Below are 8049 nucleotides of genomic sequence, written 5' to 3'. Positions count from 1 at the left end.
TCATGTCCACTAAGTGATGGGCCATCCCTCCTAGTGCACACTGACTCTGAGCCCTGAGAACATATTTATCAAACTGATTATCCACCCAGAGCGCTGAGCCCCAGGTTTTCTTATTCTCCCTCATCCTTTGAGAGGCTCTGAATTGCCTTTCATCAGGGAGGCTTGTTCAATAATTGCATTTATCTCTGATCAAGAGTGCTCAGACTCCATGGACAACAAAGAAGGAGAAGCTTCTGAAATCTTTATTTTGACAGCAACACAGAAACTTGGGCAGTGTGAAAGATGACATTTTATAAATTCTACAAACATGATCGGCTGCTGTGGTGTCTAGGGGAAGGTTGGCAGGTTCCACAGTGAGAAGCATTCAACTTACAGTTTCTCCATTTCCCACTTACATAAACTGGAGTCAGGTATAAGTCTTAGGTTCTTGCCATCTAATCCATGTAATCAGGGTAGTCATTATAAGAAAATAACTGCAAGAAAATAACTGAAGAAACAAAAAGTCAGCATTGGAGGGGCTGGGGCATAGCTCAGTTGGGGAAGTGTTTGCCTTACAAAAATGAAGGCCTGAGTTCAATCCCCAGAACTCAAGGAAATTAAGAAAGAAAAAAAAAAAGCTGTCATGATGGTGCATGCTTACAACCCGAGTATAATCCCAGGGCTCAGAAGTGGAGACATCGGGCGTGGTGGGCAGCGAGCCTAGACTAGTGGGTGAGTCTCAGGTTCCAGTGAGAGACTATCCCCCTAGACAAGCAAGCAAGCAAGCAAGCAAGCAAGCAAGCAAGCAAACAAACAAACAAAAATATGTTCATGATTCATGAGGAATGACCTCAAATTTGAGCTCTGGTCTCCACATGGATACACATACATATGCACATGCATTTGCACACATATGTGCACCTGTACATATACCAACACCCACACATATACATAAGTAAATACAATTAAAAAATACGTCCAGGAGCTGGAGAGATGGCTCAGTGGATGAGAGAGTTTGCTGCTCTTTCAGAGGACCCGAGTTCAGTTCTTAGCACTCATCAGGCTGCTGCTTAAAATAGCCTGTAACTCCAGGGGATTACAGGGATCTGACACTCTCTTCTGGCCTCTGTGGGTACTGAACACACATGCATACTCCTGTAAACACACATACATATAAATAAAAATCAAATAAATTTTAAAATAGACATACTGTATGTGTGTATATGCATTCAGTGTTTGATACACAGGAAATACGTAGTATGTGTTGGGTATTAACAAAGTGTCCCATCCCAGGAATGGATGGAGCACCTTTGCATCCTGGAATAAATGAGTTGGGACAAGGGTCACAGGAAATAAAAGCTGTCAGCTGAACCAGTGCTCCCAGGGGGTAAGTCTCAGTTCTCTAAATGTTTGCTTGTTTATCTTTCTTTCATCTCTGTCCTGCCCTAGGTCTTTTCATAGCTATTGAGCCCCATCTGCTCTCATTTATATTCAGCTGCTATTTAGAACCTAAGTGTTAATTGTCTGCTTAACACCTCATTGCTACCGATTCTGAACACTCTGTGTTCCTGCTTCCTTGGTTTACCATCTGTCCAGGGTCCCATACCACTGTGTTATTATCTGTGGTTTTACTGGTTCTCAATTCTCTCTTAAAATGAGATGCTTAAAAATAACTCCCTCTATTATTTCTTAAATATACATTTCTGATTACAAAGGTTGTGTTATAACAATTAGGAAAACTACTGGGGAAAATAAGCCTTCCATCAAAATGAAACAAGGCTTTTCTTGTTAAATATATTATCTTCCAGTATTTTTCTCTGAGCTAAATACGTCTCTTATACTCAGAATCCTATTGTATTGGAAGAGAGAGAGAGAGCAGTGAGTAATAAAATAACCAAATCAAACTCAGAGTTGAAATGAAGAGATAGATTAATGCACATCATCAACTACAAAATTTCAGGGTCACCTCCATCCATGTTTTGTCTCTTGGCTCTATCATCGAGTTCAATTGATAAAGAAATATGACTCAAGGGACAACAGGTGCCATTCTCTCTCTCTCTTTCTCTCTCGTGTGCGCGCGCGTGCGCGCGCACGCGCACGCACACAGACACACAGACACAGACACACACACACACACACACACACACACACACACACACACACACACACACACACACACGTGCGGACACAGGACCAGATAGAGTATCTCTTTCCACATAAACTGTAAACCATGGAATACCTTTGCTAGTAGACTTCAGCAATCTTTGCTTTACACCTCATTGGCACCCACCAAGTAATAGGCTCATTCTTTACTCAGGATGTGTAGTGGTGCATTAGTTGAAACTCGACAGAATCTAGAATCTCTGACAGCCACCAGGTGTGTCTGTGGAGAATTACCTTGATTACATTAATTCACGTGTGAAGAGCCATCTTTGCTGTGGGTGAGACCATTCCCTGGACAGGGCATCTTGCACGGTATAAGTGAAGAAAATGAGCTGAGCACTAGCATGCATTGCTCTCTGTTTCTGATATGGATGTAATGTGTCCAGCTGCCTCAGAGGTTGTGGAGGAACACTGCTCACTGGCTTGCTCCCATTGGCTTTCTCAGCCTGCTTTCTTATATATCCAGGACCACCTGCTTGGGGGTGGCACCACCTGTAGTGGCCTGGGCCCTTCCATATCAGTTATTGGTTGAGAAAACGCCCCACAGGCCAATAGGCCACCCTGACCGAGGCAGTTCCTCAGCGGAGGCTCCTTCTTCCTAGATGACCTGAGCTTGTGCCAAGCTGACAAAAAACCCCAGTGGGCACACCATCTTTGAATAGTGCCCTGTAGAAGTTGTGTGTGTGTGTGTGTGTGTGTGTGTGTGTGTGTGTGTGTGTGTGTGTGAGTGTGGAGACCAGAGGCCAACTCCGGGCATTTTTAAAATTTTTTTATTTTTTGAGATTATACTATAATTACTTCTTTTCCTCCTTTCCTTTGCTCTCTCCAAATCCCTCCCATGTACCCCCCCACCCCGTTCTCTTTAAAATTCATAGCCTCTTTTTCTTAATTGTTACATATGTATGTGTATATATACTTTTCTCTACCTTAGTTTTTGTTGTTGGTGTTGGTTTGTTTTTTTACACACAGGGTCTCCCTATGTAGTTTTCGCTGTCCCAGTACTCACTCTGTAGGTCAGGCTGGCCTCGAACTCACAGAGATCCTCCTGGCTCTGCCTCCCGAGTGCTGGGATCAAAGGTGTGCGCCACTACACCTGGCTTCTGCCTTAGTTTTCGAGACAGGTTTTCTTTCTGGAACTCAGCGGTTCAGAAAGATGGACTGGTCAGTAAGTCCCAGGTGTCCTCCTGTCTCTGCCCACTCTTCCCCTGCCAGGATTACAGGTATGCTCAGCCATGCCTGGCTTTTTACACGAGTGTGGGAAAGTTGAACTCAGTTCCTCACGTTTGTGCAATAGGCATTTTATCCACTGAGTCCATCTCCACACCCGAAAAGTGGTTTAAAGGTCTGGCTCATATTGGTTGAAGAAGCCTGCATAGTTTGGATGAGGGACTACTGTTTAACCGCTCCTGTGGTACTGTTGGTTTTAGTATTTTGCTCTTACAAGTGCATATAGCAAAGAAGATCAATGCACATTGTGTTTGTGCTTCGCTGATCGCCCAAGAACACACTCCTAGAGGTGGGTTCTCACTGTTCTCATTTCCCTGACTCGTGAATCTTTTTGCCTGGGGGAATAAACCTTGTATTCCCCCCCCCCCCCCCCCCCCCCCCCCCCGCCAGTTTTCTTAAAGGTCCAGACCCTTAAATCCTGTCTGTGCTGATGAAAGCTTCACAGAGTGGAGACAGTAGGGTTAGGGTTGGGTTTGGTGGTGAGCAAGAAGACTCAAAAAGTAGAGAGAGCAGTGGGTTGCACCCCACACTTCTTAGGCCAGGGTGTGCCTAGGGATTTGGATCAGGTATGATGTTAAGAGTGTGGAATGACAGGACTCTGAAGGTTCCCTTTTGGGTCTTGTTTTCTTTCTTTCTTTTTTTTCTTTTGGTTTTTCGAGACAGGGTTTCTCTGTGTAGCTTTGTGCCTTTCCTGGAATCTTTTTTTTTTTTTTAAAGTATGAAATAAACAATTTTATTAGATGAACTCATTCATTTGACACATTAAGTTATGCAAAGAAAAATATATGCAACTGCATAAAAAGAACCACATTTTCATATTACTAAACACAGCAGTGGCCAAACATAACGAATTGTAGAGTGGACCCCAGGATTTAATGCAAAAAACACCCGGTACAGCAAAACTTCAGGCTTCTAACTTCACTGAATCCAGAACTACACGTGTTTCTTTATACTCCTCGGCTTCTTCCAAGTCTTTTTCACTTTCTAATATCTGCTGAAGGTCGGTATATGCAGCCTCTAACTGGTGCTGGCAATCTGGGATCATCATCCGGGACTCTTGCAGGATTTCTGCCTGCTTCTTAATGGCGTAGTTTTCACCGTCCGCAGTCTTCATCTTTTCTATCTTTTCTTTTTGCTGCTTTGCTTCTTTCTCATACATCACTTTTTCTTTGACCAACGGCTTCACCACGCCTGTCTTGATCTTGATCTGCCTCACTCGAGGATCGGCCATAGTTCCTAGAGCGCCGCAGGATCTTTTTCTTTTTTTAAAGATTTAATTTTTTATTATGTATACAGTGTCCTGCCTACATGTATGCCTGCAGGCCAGAAGAGGGCACCAGATCTCATTACACATGGTTCCCATGTGGTTGCTGGGAATTGAACTCAGGACCTTTGGAAGAGAGCAGCCAGTGCTCTTAACCGCTGAGTCATCTCTCCAGCCCTGGGTCTTGTTTTCTAAACTCTAGGCATTTGTTGTAGCATTATAATAATTTTTGTCAAATTTGCATTCTACTCCATTAGTATGTAATCACTTTAGTCAATTCCATTAAATTAGTTAATTCACTTTTCAAGGAATTTTTTTTTTATCAGTAGGGTTAATTGAAAACACCCTTACTTATTTACTGTAATGGGAAAGAAGTATGTTAATAATAACAACTCTATTAAATTCTAGCCGAGTCTCGTTACCAGCTGTTGGCTTTGATCATGGAGCCTGTGGTGTTGGTTATAGGGTAGATGAGTGAACATGTGTTAAGAGATGGCTTTTGTGAAGACAGATGGAGGTCAGACAGAAGCAGACCAATGCCAGATGTCTGCAGAGAGGTTAAAAGAGGGATTGCAAAGAAAATTATTTTCTCCTTCTATGTGGGTATGCCATTTACCTCAAGTATCCTGTGTCTCAGGCTGTGGGCTAGGCTGCTGAAGCTTTGGAATGGCCTAGAGAACTCCATTTTAATTCTGTGAAAGTGTCATATATATATATGTATATATATATGTGTGTATATATATATATATATATATATATATATATATATATATATTGAAGTGTGGTCGGTCATATTCCACCTCCATTTCCCATGATGTTGGGAGAGGGGTGTGCCAGGAAGGATAAAGGGGAAAATGGAGGAGGGGAACTGGACATTGTGGGTTATTAGTGCAGCTCACATGTGCAGAGGTGGGGTGGGGGTCGTCCGCTGGAAGGTGGGAAACCTGCCAGTGGCCACACCCTCAAGGAAGAATGAGTCTCCCTCCCCCAGTAGCTATTGGCTGCTGACAGAGCCTTGGTAAGGGGTGAGCACCTAACCCCCTCTATGAGGGAATGCTGACTGGTTTGATCGTGTAACCACGGCTGCTGTGAGTTCACGACAGTGGTAGTCACACCACATCCAGAAGACAGCAGCGTTTCACAGCACTCCTCTCTACCCTCCAGCTGTTCCTTCTTTCCACACCCTCCGCTGTGCTGTGCCTTGAGCCTTGACAGGGGTTGGGTGGGGTTGATAAAGGTGTCCGGTTTAGGATGAGCATGCACAGACCCTTATTCTCAGCCTTTTGATCAATCGTGTGTGTCTGCAGTGACCGGTGCCCACTGCTGAGAGTGTAGACAATTTGTTAAACAGATTGACCCAAGACATCAGACTCCCAGACTGGGGTGGGAGGCTGGCCCAAGGATCTTCGTTTACCATGTTTTGTCTCCAGCTGACTCTCTGGCTTAAAAGAAGACCATTTGTTTGAAAGAAAAACACAACTTACTGTGGAGAACAACCGAGGTTTTTTTCCTCTCTTGCTTTTGTAAAGTATTTCATTTGTGAAAATAATTTTAAGGTCATAGAAGAGACAGGAACACAGTACAAAGATGTTCTGTTCTGCTGGGATGTATTAATTACGGTTTTCTTATTTGCTCCACCATTCTCTCCCTGCCCTATAACTTCTGCCTCTCTCTCTCCACCCACCGTGTGTATCTGTGTGTCTGTGTATCTACATACATATATCTATACCCCCTAAACTATTTGAGACTGTTAGATACAATATGTGCCCTTATTTCTATAGTTCACTGTATATGTTCCAAGAATATGAATATCCTCTTACATAATTACTGTGCAGTTGCTAACTTTGATGGACTCTTTATCTACCTAGTTCATATTCTAATTTTGTTAACTGACAAGTGACTGTAAATCAACATAATAGCAATCTCCCACCTATCAGTCATGCCCTCTAGGATAGGCTCTGGTCTTTGGTCATGTATTCAGTCAATTGCGCTACCCCCTTTAGTCTTTAACATGGAATAGTTCCTCAGCTTTGGTATTGTAGAGCAGACTTGATGACCCCCTGTAATCACATGCTCATTATTGCTGGTTGTATGTCATTCCTGGCTAGAACAGTCTATAACACGAGTGTCACACCCAGAGTCATACAGCATCCATCCGCCACTCCAGGTAGCACATCAGAGATGCTGCAGCATCCATCATCCTTTGGTGATTTTTTTGGTGTGTATGTGTATATACATTGTGGAGGTCAGGGCACAGCCTTAGCTGTTATTCCTCAGCCACTTGTTTTTTGAGATGCAATCTTTCTCTGGGATCCAGGGCTCTCCAACTATACTAACCTGACCGGCCAGCTGGCTTAAGGATCCTTCTGTTTGTGCCTCTCCCACACAAATCCATGATTGGGTTACAATCATGTGTCATCACATTGGGTTGATTTATGTGGGTTCTGGGGATTGAATTCAGGTCCTGGTGCTTGAAAGGCAGCCCCTTTAATCACTCTAATGACTGAGCCACCTCCCCAGCCTGCCACTGGCCATTTAAATTTTTATTACTTGGTCAAGCTGTTGCCTGGGTTTGCCACTGTAATGTGGTATGTTTTCTTTGAAGCTAACACACACTCTGTGTGTCTTAGGGCTTTTATTGCTGTGAAAAGACACCATGACGATGGCAACTCTTACAAATGAAAACATTTAATTGAGGCGGCTCACTTACCATTTCAGAGGTTCAATTCATTATCATCACATGAGTGATAACGTGCAGGCAGACATGGTGCTGGAGCTGAGAGTCTTACATCTTGACTTAAAGGCAACAGGAAGTGGACAGTCACACTGAAGGAAGCTTGAGTAAAAAAGACCTCAAAGCCCGCCCCCACAGTGACACACTTCCTCCAACAAGGCCACACCTCCTAACAGTGCCACCCCCTTTGGAAGCCATTTTCTTTCAAATCACCACACTGTGGGAAGGAAGCCTTATAATCAAGCGAATGCTTGGTTCTTCATCCTCAAGTATGTGCTGTGATTCTATACATGGAGAGTAGCCTAAAGGGAAGGAAAAAGATCTAGAGATGCCAGCTAGAAACCTGTTAAATCTGCTACTGCCAACTACATGGGAAATAAAGAAGGTGGGGGGGAGTGAGGAAAGAAAGGAGAGAGAAAGAGAGAGAGGAGAGATGGGGGAGGAGAGAGAACATCTGGGAACATTCAAGGGGAGGAGATATCGAGACCCCATACATGGAAAACATGAGGCTCACATTTGCCATTTCCACAGTGAAAATAGAATGGAATCTTAGTTATTGCACTGCTGCAAAGAGTGTTCTGTATAGATTAGTTATGGCAGAAGGATTGTTGGCCTCTAAATATTTACCACTTAAAACCTTGTTTGTGTGTGTGTGTGTGTGTGTGTGTGTGTGTGTGTGTGT

General features: G+C 43.5%; 1 pseudogene; it reads right to left on the bottom strand.

Moving 5' to 3' along the window:
• Window positions 1–4220: 4220 nt before the first annotated feature.
• Window positions 4221–4611, bottom strand: LOC102908357 (tubulin-specific chaperone A pseudogene; annotated as a pseudogene).
• Window positions 4612–8049: the final 3438 nt, after the last annotated feature.

This window comes from Peromyscus maniculatus, chromosome 8 (genome assembly GCF_049852395.1).
Source record: "Peromyscus maniculatus bairdii isolate BWxNUB_F1_BW_parent chromosome 8, HU_Pman_BW_mat_3.1, whole genome shotgun sequence".
In the NCBI taxonomy this organism is placed as follows: Eukaryota; Metazoa; Chordata; class Mammalia; order Rodentia; family Cricetidae; genus Peromyscus; species Peromyscus maniculatus.
Note: the sequence above shows the minus strand (reverse complement) of the source record. Positions and strands in the feature narration are given on the sequence as shown.